General features: G+C 39.4%; 1 protein-coding gene across 1 annotated transcript in view; it reads right to left on the reverse strand.

Annotated features, from left to right (window-relative positions):
* Positions 1-1,657: 1,657 nt before the first annotated feature.
* Mi-2 (chromodomain-helicase-DNA-binding protein Mi-2 homolog) overlaps positions 1,658-16,268 on the reverse strand; it is a 238,028-nt gene continuing 223,417 nt past the window's right edge. Inside the window, exon 35 of the mRNA XM_071692638.1 lies at positions 1,658-2,154. The gene's annotated coding sequence lies outside the window, so the exon portion shown is untranslated. The remainder of the gene's footprint in view (positions 2,155-16,268) is intronic.

Genomic DNA, 16,268 nt, shown 5'->3' on the forward strand with positions numbered 1-16,268 from the left:
AGTGACCCCTTGACCCCTTGGTCCACTGGCTGGATCAGAGAAGTTGTGTTAGGTGGTAGGGAACACAACCTCTAAAACCAGGAATGGCCCTCTTGTTTTCTAAGTGCTATGGATGGCCAGGAGCATTATCCAACACTAACAAAGCTTTGGGTTCAGGGTTCTTCTCATGGTACCAGGTTATAGCAGGGCAAAAGTAGGAGGCAAACCACTGCTAGAACCCTTTCCCTTTTCACCCAGGCCTTCATGTATGCCTTCCAGGTGATCTTTTGACAAGGCCTGAAGTGCTTGCAGGGTCTTGAAGTGGTACATGAGTATAGATTTAACTTTGAAATCCCATGATGCATTGCTGCCCAGCAGGAGTGTCAGGCAGTTCTTTGCTGCTTTATATCCAGAGGCATGCCTCTCATCTCATGGGTTTAATGTGCAAGACTTTATTTGTTTCCAGTATAAGCTCGTCTTATCAACATTAAGAATAGTTCTGGTGGGTCATTGCTTTGCTGGAATATCTGTTTCAATGTATTAGAGTAAGCACTGGCAGCCTATTTGTCAGCATTTGTGCTTGTTGTTGTGGTTCAAATTTCTCAAACCAGCCTCAACAGGCCGTGAAAATTTCCTTCTTGCCCCTGTAGGTAGGTACAAAGGCTCCTTACCTTCTCCATAACGATAAGCTGGCTCACTGACACGTGGTGCTGGATATGGTCATCAACCCACACGTTCACCCAGCTCTCCAACAGCTTATTCCTTGTGGGGGAAACACTTGTTACAACTAAGGATGTTGAGTGGATGGTTCTTTTTTCTTCTGTTATCCAACATTGTTTTAAGAACAGAGGAAACCAAGCCAAGCCAAGCAGCCGACTTACATTACACTGGCCTTATGCTTGCCAGCCTCAGTCCTTTGTATCACTTTTGTTTTCACATCCATATTAATCCTTTGTATCACTTTCGTTTTCACATCCATATTAATCCTTTGTAGTACTTTTGTTTTCACATCCACATTACTAACTTTCCTGGGCACTTTGGTTGGTTTACCATAACACTCATATGCAGGCTATTTCCCAAACATGATGGGTGTTCACAAAACGTGTAGACTTCTTTAATGGATTTTTCTCTTGAATGTTACTGTACTTACTACTACACAGTATTTAATAAATGACAGTTTTTTCCATGTTCGTTATGTGGAAATCCATTGGCCAAAGGTTTGTGATAATTTATTACAATATAAAAATATAAATACATACTTTCTCTTACATGCATGCCATTTCTGCACTAGCAAGGTAATGCCAGGCAACAGACAAACAAATGGCCTCGTTCACTCCCATCCAACTTAAGCTGTCATGGATAGTGAACTGAAACCAGAACTCATTTACCACAATTAGGCCCACAGACCTTTCTGTTTTTCCTCCAACTGCTTCATATGCCATGGTTCAGCCCAATGACAGCATATCATCCCTTGTAAACCACATCGCTCCAATTCCCTCTATCCCTGCAAAGCCTTGCCCTCTCATACATCAGGCCCCAAGCCTTCAAAGCATCTTTTGCTCCATCCTTCCACCTCCTCCTAGGTTCCCCCTTTTCCATGTTCTTTCTACTTCTGACATACATACCCTAATTTTATTATGACAGTAAAAAATAAGGTAAGGGACAAAACAATAATCCATTTTATGGTATTTTGATTACAATTTAATCGACAATACATAAAAATCTTACAATATACCTTCAAGGTAAGGTTGTGGAGGCTTTTACACAATATAAATTCAGTTACCTAAGATCTATTTGAGATCACTTATGAAATCTACCACAAGTGTCTTAAACACTGATGAGATTACATTTACATAAATAAAAATTCTCTAAACTGCACGGAATGACTACAACTGGTCCTTTCTAGGAAATTTTAAGTTGGACATCAAAAGAATGATGTCAGATTCTAGCTTCAATCCAAATAGATAAGATTTTTGGTGTCAGGTGATTGCTGCTGAAGATGCTGCTGTTGCTGTTGATGCAACAATAGTGAGGCTCGTGTCGCTGCAGAAATGGTGCCTGCATGAGAGGTAGGTGGCTGCTGCTGCAGGGTGGAGTCCAAGAGTGGGTTGGTGGCAGCAAGCATGTGTAGACTGGCACTCAAATTTGCAAGGCTCACCTGCACAGCTGGCACACCTGTAGAAGTATGACATTATTTTTATAAAAAGTTTTCAACTTACCTTATCAGTCTTTCAAAATAGGAAACAAGTGCCTAGTTATGTACAGAAAATTAAAGACCAATGCATTATATATAAAGATTAAAAATCAATCTATATTCACATAATAAATGATAAATATGTACACCTACAAAACAAATCTCAACTACATAACCCCAGGACCCCTTTTATGACTCTTGCAGCTTCAAGTTTATGCTACAATCAGTAGCAGAGAATGATGGACCCATTTGGAATGCAAAGTTCCTCTATGAGATTGTACTCCTTATTGTTCACTGACAATGATACAGCCTTGCCAGAGGCAATTTTGCATTTGCGATATAACCCTATGAAAGGGTAAGTGAGAAATAAGAAGAGAATGGTTTCGAGGCTTGAAGAGTATGTGCTGAAATTATTTAGACAAGTGAAGAGAATGAAGGATGAGAGACAGATGAAGAGGATATAGACGTCAGAAGTGGAGGCAACAAGGATACATAGTACATATATGGAAGGATGAAGTGAAACAATTTGAAAGTGTGGGGCATAAAAATAGGGAAGGGTGAGGTGAGCACAGAATCTAAACTTAAAAGTACTGTCTTATTAGTGTGCTCCTTGAATTCGTATTACTGTACCTCTTGAATTCATATTTCTTATTCATAACTCCTAGGTTTTCGACATCGTCTTAGATTCTTATTTCTTTTCCAGTTACTAGTGAAGGTATTTTCTACATCATTAACTGTTTCATGACTTATCTGCTCAAATTTTTCTAAGATCAAATTCCATTTGGTTCTCTCTTGCCTGTTTGTTGATTATAGCAAAGCCCATTTTTCTGTCATCTCATCCTAGTTTTACTCTCTTATATCACCCATAAAACACATGACTATTTCTTTCCTTACATCTATTCATGTCTAAAATTACACTTAAAACGAATACTGAAGCTAATATTCCTTGTGGTACACCCAATAGAACATTATCTTTGTCAGACACAGTTCCGTTTGTTACCTCCCTGAATTTACAGAGGCCCTAATCTACTTTCCTAGTTTAATGTTTTCTCACTGATTTCTTGAACAACATTCTTAGGTCAATTTGGCAAATGCTTTTAGCAAAACTGAGAAAAAAAATTACCATAATCCATGGTGATTAACATTAATGAAATTATTACAATATGTTTCAAAATGTGTTTTCCATCACTTGAATACTTTGATTATATTCATAAATGACCATATTGTGTACATTTCCTAAACTTAACTCATCGATACTTTGCCCTAATTATATCATCAGAGATTTTACTATTATCATCTTAATCTATTTTAAGAAATACAAGAGGATCTCATCCTAATGATGAATCCCCTCCATGTTGGTATACAGCTTCAATTACGTACCTTTCTGTAATGTTAGTTAACATTTGTAGGGGCATGCTCATCATAGCGATTAAATGTTTCATGAATATCTTACTTTCTGTACTTACCTAATTCTCTAGTCTCTGGCATATTCTGTTAAGGTTGCTTTCAAAATAATCTCCTACTCCTTTTACTAACTTTGTCCATATATGCAAAGTAACTTTTGGATTATCATCCACACTTCATATTACTTTCCATTAATTTACTCACTGTTCTCCCCTATGCAATTTCAGTCAGCATTATTTAGTAAATATACAGTCTTTCTGTGATAACTCCAGGATGGATGATAGAATGCAATGAAGTATACTGAAAAAGAGAAACAGTAGAATATTTACCTAAAAATTCCTTCCTCTAGTTCTTCTATCTTATCTCTGCTTACTGCATACCATATCTTTTTCCTTCATTCCCTTCTTCAATTATTAACTGCCACGGCCTATGAGACAGGGGTGCAGGGGGTATATTGTACTCAGGTCTGGAGGTCCAAAAGGGGGCCTAAGAATTTATATTTACTTATATTTATCATGGAGAAAGTACAGGAGCATAAAGCCTCAAAAATAGAGTAACAAAAGTGTTCCATCCCACCCCTCTGCCATCCTCTTTACCCTTTTAGGCCTTACAGCTCATGGTATAAAACCATGGTGGATAAAAATAGGATGACTAATGGGGAAGGGAAGGGGACCCATGACTCAAAAGAAACTTTGTACCCCCTGATAATATTCCTCTCAAGAAGCACTGTCCACTGCTTTCTATATTTTATCTTTCTCTATATCATTATATTCTATAAGGTGCTTATCTTTTTAATCATTTGCTCCATGCTCTGACAATAAATTGCTGCACTTGTTTCCCCAATACTGTAGTTGTGAACCCCCTTCCATCTTGCATTTGCTATCAGAATATTTCCTTCACCATTTTATTTTGCCATCTTCATCCTACTCTGCCCTTCAGTTAGTAGACACTAATGTGATCTTGTGATCTGAGATGCTATTTAGCCCTAATGCCAGAGATGAGAAAAAAGTAAGTTATTCATTGGTGGTGCTATTTCTCATGGAACTGTGTACAACTTGTTTTAGCTTAAATGTCTCACATATGGTCATCAACTTTATTCTTCAAAATTCCCTTTCATCTGCTAAAGCACTCTTCGGTGACTTGTTTCTATAATATGCAGCCATCTTTTCCCATTCAACAAAATCAAATGAAGTCCCCCGACCAAACTGTTGTCAATTCAGGTGTATCATTACCACTCTTATAACTCCCAGCTTTTGTGAGGACCTCTATCAATTCTTCCATCTTTTTTTTTTTGTGGGCTGTACTTTAATATATTAAATGTATTTTAGCCCCTAAGTGTATTGATACTGATTCATATTTTTTGTGGCAACATTTTATTTGCTGATTTCCTTCTAACTTCCTTTTCATACAAAATGCTACACCACCTTGTTTAGTTTTATCTCTGCTCTGAAGATCTTATAGCACTCTAAGTCATCTTTGTTTTAAATTCTCTCATTCATCCACATTTCTGTCAGACTGAAAAGTGTTACAGTATTTTCACATATATACTTCAGAATGGAATGCTTTAAACCTGGACTTTTAACTAACTTTGATATGTACATTCATACAAAATATTTTCCAAGATCAATCTTTCTTTGCATTTATTTGAGGTTTGTGTGTGTGAAAAGCATAAGTCATGGCAAGTGATTTGAAGAGAAGAGGTGGTGAAAAACTTGTGTATGATGAAGTGTGACAAGTAACTGTCAGTGGGTAGGTTTGCAGTTAAATTTCTCAAGAAAGCAGGTGACTGTTGTTGACTGGTTATTTGGATTTTTAATGCATGTATGCCTAATGTGAATGTGAATGTGAATGTTGAATGTTGAATGTGAATATTGGGGTGAAGAGGGTGGTGAGAGTAAGTGAGCTTGGGAAGGAGACCTGTGTGAGGAAGTACCAGGAGAGACTGAGTACAGAATGGAAAAAGGTGAGAACAATGGAAGTAAGGGGAGTGGGGGAGGAATGGGATGTATTTAGGGAATCAGTGATGGATTGCGCAAAAGATGCTTGTGGCATGAGAAGAGTGGGAGGTGGGTTGATTAGAAAGGGTAGTGAGTGGTGGGCTGAAGAAGTAAGAGTATTAGTGAAAGAGAAGAGAGAGGCATTTGGACGATTTTTGCAGGGAAAAAATGCAATTGAGTGGGTGATGTATAAAAGAAAGAGACAGGAGGTCAAGAGAAAGGTGCAAGAGGTGAAAAAAAGGGCAAATGAGAGTTGGGGTGAGAGAGTATCATTAAATTTTAGGGAGAATAAAAAAGATGTTCTGGAAGGAGGTAAATAAAGTGCGTAAGACAAGGGAGCAAATGGGAACTTCAGTGAAGGGTGCAAATGGGGAGGTGATAACAAGTAGTGGTGATGTGAGAAGAAGATGGAGTGAGTATTTTGAAGGTTTGTTGAATGTGTTTGATGATAGAGTGGCAGATATAGGGTGTTTTGGTCGAGGTGGTGTGCAAAGTGAGAGGGTTAGGGAAAATGATTTGGTAAACAGAGAAGAGGTAGTGAAAGCTTTGCGGAAGATGAAAGCCGGCAAGGCAGCAGGTTTGGATGGTATTGCAGTGGAATTTATTAAAAAAGGGGGTGACTGTATTGTTGACTGGTTGGTAAGGTTATTTAATGTATGTACGACTCATGGTGAGGTGCCTGAGGATTGGCGGAATGCGTGCATAGTGCCATTGTACAAAGGCAAAGGGGATAAGAGTGAGTGCTCAAATTACAGAGGTATAAGTTTGTTGAGTATTCCTGGTAAATTATATGGGAGGGTATTGATTGAGAGGGTGAAGGCATGTACAGAGCATCAGATTGGAGAAGAGCAGTGTGGTTTCAGAAGTGGTAGAGGATGTGTGGAACAGGTGTTTGCTTTGAAGAATGTATGTGAGAAATACTTAGAAAAGCAAATGGATTTGTATGTAGCTTTTATGGATCTGGAGAAGGCATATGATAGAGTTGATAGAGATGCTCTGTGGAAGGTATTAAGAATATATTGTGTGGGAGGAAAGTTGTTAGAAGCAGTGAAAAGTTTTTATCGAGGATGTAAGGCATGTGTACGTGTAGGAAGAGAGGAAAGTGATTGGTTCTCAATGAATGTAGGTTTGCGGCAGGGGTGTGTGATGTCTCCATGGTTGTTTAATTTGTTTATGGATGGGGTTGTTAGGGAGGTAAATGCAAGAGTTTTGGAAAGAGGGGCAAGTATGAAGTCTGTTGGGGATGAGAGAGCTTGGGAAGTGAGTCAATTGTTGTTCGCTGATGATAGAGCACTGGTGGCTGATTCATGTGAGAAACTGCAGAAGCTGGTGACTGAGTTTGGTAAAGTGTGTGGAAGAAGAAAGTTAAGAGTAAATGTGAATAAGAGCAAGGTTATTAGGTACAGTAGGGTTGAGGGTCAAGTCAATTGGGAGGTGAGTTTGAATGGAGAAAAACTGGAGGAAGTGAAGTGTTTTAGATATCTGGGAGTGGATCTGGCAGCGGATGGAACCATGGAAGCGGAAGTGGATCATAGGGTGGGGGAGGGGGCGAAAATTCTGGGGGCCTTGAAGAATGTGTGGAAGTCGAGAACATTATCTCGGAAAGCAAAAATGGGTATGTTTGAAGGAATAGTGGTTCCAACAATGTTGTATGGTTGCGAGGCGTGGGCTATGGATAGAGTTGTGCGCAGGAGGATGGATGTGCTGGAAATGAGATGTTTGAGGACAATGTGTGGTGTGAGGTGGTTTGATCGAGTGAGTAACGTAAGGGTAAGAGAGATGTGTGGAAATAAAAAGAGCGTGGTTGAGAGAGCAGAAGAGGGTGTTTTGAAGTGGTTTGGGCACATGGAGAGAATGAGTGAGGAAAGATTGACCAAGAGGATATATGTGTCGGAGGTGGAGGGAACGAGGAGAAGAGGGAGACCAAATTGGAGGTGGAAAGATGGAGTGAAAAAGATTTTGTGTGATCGGGGCCTGAACATGCAGGAGGGTGAAAGGAGGGCAAGGAATAGAGTGAATTGGAGCGATGTGGTATACCGGAGTTGACGTGCTGTCAGCGGATTGAATCAAGGCATGTGAAGCGTCTGGGATAAACCATGGAAAGCTGTGTAGGTATGTATAATTGCGTGTGTGGACGTATGTATATACATGTGTATGGGGGGGGTTGGGCCATTTCTTTCGTCTGTTTCCTTGCGCTACCTTGCAAACGCGGGAGACAGCGACAAAGTATAATAATAATAATAAAAATGCCTAATGATCTGCTATGATTTCGGTACATTACACATAACAGCTCATGTATGGATGTGAGCAGATGTGGCCTTTCTTCATCTATTTCCTGGCACTACCTCACTGGTGCTAGAGGCGGCAATAAGGTGTAAGGGAAAGGAAGGGAATGTATGTTACAATTTTTTCCTTTCTTCCATGCATTTGTGCTGTTTCCTTTGGTGTGGGGCAGGGTGGCATCAGGAATGGATGACAGCAAGCAAGTAAGAATATATATATAAGGAAATCCTCCCCTCTAAATTATTTTTCCAACAGAAGGAGCAAAGATGGGGACTAAGTGAGTTTTCCCTCTAAGGCTCAGTCATACTAATTCATTTTTCACACATAATAGCTGTTTCCTGCATCAGTCAGGTAGAGCAAGGAAACAAAGAATGGCCCATCCACTCATATACACATATGTATACATAAGCACCCACATATGCACATATACATACACATACACATGTATATATTCATATTTGTTTGCATTCATCCATTCCTGTTGCTACCCCAACCCACAGTGAAACATCATTGCTATCCCCTGCTTCAGCGAGGCAGCACCAGGAATACAGACAAAAAGGCCACATTCATTCACACTCAGTCTGTAGCTGTCATATGTAATGCACCGAAACCACATACAGACCTCACAGGCCTTTCCATGGTATACCCCACACACTTCACATACCTTGGTTCAGTCCACTAACAGCATGTCGACCCCGGTACACAATATCATTCCAATTCCCTCTATTCCTTGCATGCCTCACCCTCCTGTATGTTCAAGCCCCAATAGCTCAAAATCTTTTTCACTCCATCCTTCCACCTCCAATTTGGTCTCCCACTTCTCCTCCTTCCCTTTGCCTCTGACACATATATCCTCTTTGTCAATCTTTCCTCACTCATTCTCTCCATGTGACAGGACCATTTCAATACACCCTCTTCTCTCTCAATCACACTCTTTATTACCACACATCTCTCTTAGCCTTTCATTACTTACTTTGATCAAAGCACCTCATACCACATATTGTCCTCAAACATCTCATTTCCAACACATCCACCCTCCTTCGAACAACCCTATCTATAGCCCATGCCTCGCACCCATATAACATTGTTTTAAACCACTATTCCTTCAAACATACTCATTTTTGCTCTCCAAGATATCACTCTGGCCTTCCACACATTCTTCAATGCTCCCAGAAACTTCACCCCCTCCCCTACCTGTGACTCACTTCTGCTTCCATGGTTCCATCCACTGCTAAATCCACCCCCAGATATCTAAAACTTTCACTTCCTCCAGCAGTTTTTCTCCATTCAAACTTACCTCCCAATTGACTTGTCCCTCAACCCTACTGAACCTAATAACCTTCCTCTTATTCACATTTACTCTCAACTTTCTTCTTTCACACGCTTTACCAAACTTAGTCACCAGCTTCTGCAGTTTTTCACCCAAATCAGCCACCAGGGCTGTATCATCAGCAAACAACAACTGACTCACTTCCCAAGCCCTCTCATCCACAACAGATTGCAGACTTGCCCCTCACTCCAAAACTCTTGCATTCACCTCCCTAGTCACCTCATCCATAAATAAATTAAACAACCACGGAGACATCAAGCACACCTGCCGCAAACCGACATTCACTGGGAACCAACAACTTTCCTCTCTTCCTATTCGTACACATGCCTTCCATCCTCGATAAAAACTTTTCACAGCTTCTAGCAACTTACCTCGCACACCATATACTCTTCATACCTTCCACAGAACATCTCTACCAACTCTATCATATGCCTTCTCCAGATCCATAAATGCTACATAAAAATCCATTTGTATTTCTAAGTATTTCTCACATACATTCCTCAAAGCAAACACCTGATCCACACATCCTCTACTACTTCTGAAACCCCAATCTGAAGCTCCATACATGCCTTCACCCTCTCAATCAATACCCTCCCATATAACTTTGCAGGAATACTTAACAAACTTATACATCTGTAATTTGAGCACTCACCTTTCTCCCCTTTGCCTTTGTACAATGGCACTATGCATGGATTCCGCTAATCCTCAGGCACTTCACCATGAACCATACATACACTGAATATCCTCACCAACTAGTCAACAACACAGTCACCCCCTTTTTCAATAAATTCCACCAAAATACCATCCAAACCTGCTGCCTTGATGGCTTTCATCTTCCACAAAGCTTTCACTAACTCTTCTCTTTTTACCAAACCATTCCCCCTGACCCTCTCACTTCGCACACCACCTCGACCAAAACAATCTATATCTGCTACTCTATTATCAAACACATTCAACAAACTTTCAAAATGCTCACTTCATCTCCCTCTCACTTCACCACTACTTGTTGTTATCTCCCCATTTGCCCCCTTCACCCATGTTCCCATTTGTTCTCTTGTCTTACGCACATTATTTACCTCATTCTAAAACATCTTTTCATTCTCCCTAAAATTTATCGATACTCTCTCACTCCAACTCTCATTTGCCCTCTTTTTCATCTCTTGCACCTTTCTCTTGAGCTCCTGCCTCTTTCTTTTATACATCTCCCACTCATTTGCTATCCCTGCAAAAATCATCCAAATGCCCCTCTCTTCTCTTTCACTAATAATCTTACTTCTTCATCCCACCACTCACTACCCTTTCTAATCTGCCAACCTCCTATGCATCTCATGCCACAAGCATCTTTAGCACAAGCCATCACTGCTTCCCTAGATACATCCCATTCCTCCCGCACTCCCTTTACGTCCTTTGTTCTCACCTTTTTCCATTCTGTACTCAGTCTCTCCTGGTACTTCCTCACACAAGTCTCCTTCCCAAGCTCACTTACTCTCACCACTCTCTTCACTCCAACATTCTCTCTTCTTTTCTGAAAACCTCTACAAATCTTCACCTTTGCCTCCACAAGATAATGATCAGACATCCCTCCAGTTGCACCTCTCAGCACATTAACATCCAAAAGTCTCTCTTTCGCGCGCCTATCAATTAACACGTAATCCAATAACGCTCTCTGGCCCTCTCTCCTACTAACATACGTATATTTATGTATATCTCTCTCTTTAAACCAGGTATTCCCAATCACCAGTCCTTTCTCAGCACATAAATCTACAAGCTCTTCACCATTTCCATTTACAACACTGAACACCCCATGAACACCACTTATTCCCTCAACTGCCACATTACTCACCTTTGCATTCAAATCACCCATCACTATAACCCGGTCTCGTGCATCAAAACTACTAACACACTCACTCAGCTGCTACCTCACTAATGCGGGAGACAGCGACAAAGCAAAATAAATAAATAATAATAATAAAGGGGATATATATATATATATATATATATATATATATATATATATATATATATATATATATATATTATCCCTGGGGATAGGGGAGAAAGAATACTTCCCACGTATTCCCTGCGTGTCGTAGAAGGCGACTAAAAGGGAAGGGAGCGGGGGGCTGGAAATCCTCCCCTCTCGTTTCTTTTTAAATTTCCAAAAGAAGGAACAGAGAAGGGGGCCAGGTGAGGATATTCCCTCAAAGGCCCAGTCCTCTGTTCTTAACGCTACCTCGCTATCGCGGGAAATGGCGAATAGTATGAAAAAATATATATATATATATATATATATATATATATATATATATATATATATATATATATATATATATATATCCCCTGTGGATAGGGGAGAAAGAATACTGCCCACGTATTCCTTGCGTGTTGTAGAAGGCGACTAAATGGGAAGGGAGCAGGGGGCTGGAAATCCTCCCCTCTCTTTTTTTTTTTTAATTTTCCAAAAGAAGGAACAGAGAAGGGGGCCAGGTGAGGATATTCCCTCAAAGGCCCAGTCCTCTGTTCTTAATGCTACCTCGCTATCGCGGGAAATGGCGAATAGTATGAAAGAAAAGAAAGAAAAAATATATATTCATACATGCTTGCCATATCCTGTGTCAGTAAGGTAGCATCAAGAACAAATAACATTAGAAGGAAAGTTCCTTACTTGCTCTTTGCTCTGTTCCTTTATGACAGTAATACAGGAATGCGGGATTTTCAGCTAACTGTTCCTGCCCCATCCTGTCACCTTCTATGGAACACAGGTATTATGTGTATACTTGCATAAGGTTACATCAAGAAAAAATCACCACTGGCAAGGCTTTATCATTGGGACTACGGTCTCATAAAAAAAAATAATTTCACTCCAAAGGATCTATATTTCTCTGCTACTGGAAGTAGTGCAACCTTTGATAGCAGGAACCTTTAGAATTGTCCTGGGTAAGAACAGTACTCTTTCAAAGAAATTATTCATAAGTGATCATAAATGAAAATAAATATATAGGTGTTACAAGACTCCTCCTGCTCAAGGTAACACTATGAGTGAAAAGTCACCTTTGGAAAGTCTGTATTATTTGGTGAATACTCTTATCAAAGACATTCTCACACTAAAGGAGTCCACATTTCCTGGGGCTGCAAGAGCCTTCAAAAAGATCCTGGATAACACTAGGACTCTTTCATTGAAATACGTCCTGAGGTAATTATAAATGAACGTTATATATATATATATATATATATATATATATATAAATATACTTACTTTCTGCCCCCAAAGTCCTTTCTATCCTTATAAGGGTCCTGCAGCACTAAGGAAACTGAACATGGTCAGCAATTGGGACCATAGGTCACAAAATGCTTTGATGTAGAGAGTCTATGTGTAGGGCAACTGAATATTAGTGCTCAGTGTCTTCTTGGTAAAGGTTGCATCAGGGACATGAAGGGACTTAAGATATGCTGAAATGACATTTGTAATGCTGTAGTGAGGGATGATGTCCAAATCGTAAATGGGGTTAAAAGACTTGTTTGTTTGGGGAGTGTAGTTTCTGATGGGTGTGTGTCTGTTGGGCTGGAGTTAAGACTAAGATGGCAGGTCAGATGTATAGTGCTTACTGGGTTGTTTCCAAATGTATGTGTTTTGTCATTGTCCTATTTGTTGAGTTGGGAGGATCTGTGAGTAGATTACTGAAGTGTGAGGCAGGGGTATCATAATATTTCTACTGGGGGTTGGAGGGGTTTAGTGCTGTTGCATAGAACTAGGTGCTGAACATGTTGAAATGGGTAAGTATTGGGAGGCTCTTAGTTTCACTGTGAAGGTGGTGAATGATTGTGCTTGCTAGGAAGCCAGTGATTGTTCTGAATGTATTATTTTGTGTGATTTGCAGCTTTGTTATAAATGCTTCAGAGAGGGTGGAAGACCAGGAAGGTTACTACCACCAACGGGCCGGATCTCAGCACATATGATACTGATCCAGTTTCATGAAACTTGGCAATTAACCATCACACTGCATTGTGATGTGGTATGGGTGTCAGGATACTTTTCAGCAAACTTCTGTTACACTTGATCTGTATACTGGTTCACACAACATAACACCTGTTCCACTAAATACACTCTAGTTGCATGCTACAAAACCATCTTTATATCAACACCAGTTAGTTCTGGGAGTACTAAGGAATGTGTTGAAAGATATAACATTATCTGGGAGGGCAAAAATGAGTATGTTTGATGGTATAGCAGTCCCTACAAAATCATATGGATGCAAGGCATGGGCTATTAATAAGGCTGTGCAGAGGAGGGTAGATGTGCTGGAAATGAAATGTTTGAGGACAATATGTGGTATGAGGTGGTTTGATTAAGTAATGAGATGGTAAGAGAGAGATGTAGTAGAAAAAAAAAAGAAAAAGAAAAAAAAAGTTTGGTTGATAGAACTGAAGAGGGTATGCTGAAATAGTCATATCATATGGAGAAAATGAGAGAGGAAAGGCGAACGATGACAACTTGTGTCAGAAATAAATGGAACAAGGAGAACAGAAATGAAACTGGATATGGAAGGATGGAGAAAAAGATTTTGAGCAATCAGGGCCTGACCACTAAGGAGGGTGAAAGTCATACATGCGACAGAGTGAATGGGAACGATTTAGTATACTGGGGTTGTTGAGCTGAACTGAGGCATGTGATGTACTAGGGTTAAACCATGAAGAAAGTCTATTGTGGACAGGGAGCTGTCGTTTCTGTGCATTTCACATAACAGCTACTGAATGGATGTGAGAAGATGCGGCCTTTCTTTGTCTGTTCTTGGCACTACCTTGCTAACACAGGAAATGGCGATCAAGTATGAAAAATTTATTATATGGACACTACAGTATTAAAAGAAAGAGTGAAGTGAGATTGTGACAAAGGAAGGAGAGGAGAATGGGAGGAAAGGGATGCTGGTCACTGTAAGTGTCAAAAGCCACAAAGGCCATTTGCTGGGACAACAATTCAACAACCTATACCAACAGGTTTCCTCCCCACCCCCAACAAATAAACATAACACTGACAAAACAAATACACAACAAAAGATTTAACAAGCATTAAACAATCACACTCTCAATCTAGTCTTAAACTATGCCAGACATACATTCAAGTGAAATTTACTCACAAGGCAGATTCGATTTTTTTTTAAAGACATCCTCCAACCCTTCAAAACTACAAACACCAATTCCTTACAAAGTCCCTTTAACCCATAATGCAAATTCCATTCCGAAAAACACTGCATCTCTTATACCTTGCTTCTATGCTCACCCCACTACGATAGACAAGAATCACTACACTTCTCAACCTGTAGCCCCATCCAGCTGATGATGTAAATGGCTTCCTCAGTGTGCAGAGACACCCACAGGAGGAGATCCTGGGTAAGAAGGTATTTATTTATTATTCATTTTGCTTTGTCGCTGTCTCCCGCGTTTGCGAGGTAGCACAAGGAAACAGACGAAAGAAATGGCCCAACCCACCCCCACCCCAATACACAATGTAAGAAGGTAAGGTGTAGAAATCCCTTGTGTTCTTTTCTAATTTTGATATTTTGTTTAGTTCATAATGTCTGTGAATGAGACAGAACTTTCAAACTTAACTGTGCTAACGGTTACAATAAAGTTCAAAAACTTCACAGGATATAAAAACATTCAAAACCTCTCCCAGGTGATGAAAAGCAAAAGCAGCTATTACAAGCATGTTAGTAAACAAAACTGGGCAAGAAGCAAGCATGTTGACAGGTTCATGTGAGTTGCTGAATTTTATATAAAGGCAGATATGATAATCAGCTTGAGCAATATTAAGCAAATACAGTTCTAATCATACAACATATATAAAGCTAAAACTGTGATGATTCATATGATAATATTGGCAAATGATGGCACGTACATCTGCAAATAAAAATTACTGAAATTGTGAATGAGAAAAATCTCAATACATCAAGCTCAGAATAATAATCATTCTTAAATAACATGGCAGCACTTTTCATAGCATGCAGAGCCCAAGAAGTATAATCGAGGGAGATATCCTTTTGTGTGGGGAGTGAATTTCCTCAAGAAAATGTAGGAACTCAATGAATAATTTCCTATGCAGCCAACTTTTTCTAAAGATATTTCTTGAAAAATACCTAGCGAAAAGCTGGAAGCAAAGAGCAACTTCTGGTGACTGCCAGATCTTATAAACGCAGTTTCAATTACATACAAGAAACCTAACAATATACCTTGTTTTTCAATTACGAGATTAAACACAACTGAAAACATTCTCCCGTAAAAATTTCATTATGGAATCATATAAAAATTTGTCGTTTCCTAACAAGTTGTCCAACGTACTTGTTCCCCTTCCTAAACTTAAGTTCTTATTATAGTCTTAAAACCAGAGAGATCTATCTTTCATCTATGCATCTTTTTCCTATATTGTGACATGCATCACTTAACAATTACAACTTGCACCTTCAAATTTCAGCAGAGACCAAACAGAAACAACAAAACATTTGAAAAACTAAGATGTTCTGGCTATCATACTATTAAAGAAGTTATCACTTATTGGTATAAAAAACATATAATTAATGAACATTTATACCCATTTCTAAGGAACCTTTTGGTAAAACTAGTGTTCAGTAATGACATTCATACATTTGAGTCCAAAACTCCTTAGTCGCTCCCTTTCACCAACTCTCTGGGGTTAAACAAAACCTTGTATTCTTGTGTATTGTTATGAGTAACTAAATAATAAAGAAGTTGTATGATAGTAACAAATACTCATGAGAAGGGGGTACACAAGTGTAAAACTCCCTCCCTGTACAGTAAAAATAGGTCATTACTAAGATGGCATATGAAGCCCTACTGCATGGGACAGAATGAAAACTATTTTTCTGGACTTTGCTGAAGCAACTGGTGAGTGTAAACTACTGAGTGTTATTGGAAAAGTGATGACAAAATACTGGAGGAAAAATTGGAAAGTGGAAAAAAGTCTTTAACCAAGAAAAAAATTCTCGAGGTGGTTTTTAAACAAAGATAAGAATACAAGGGAAAGTAGAGTCAGGTACTTCAAAAATTATAAAGAAATTAATAAAAC

This window comes from Panulirus ornatus, chromosome 53, assembly GCF_036320965.1.
Source record: "Panulirus ornatus isolate Po-2019 chromosome 53, ASM3632096v1, whole genome shotgun sequence".
In the NCBI taxonomy this organism is placed as follows: domain Eukaryota; kingdom Metazoa; phylum Arthropoda; class Malacostraca; order Decapoda; family Palinuridae; genus Panulirus; species Panulirus ornatus.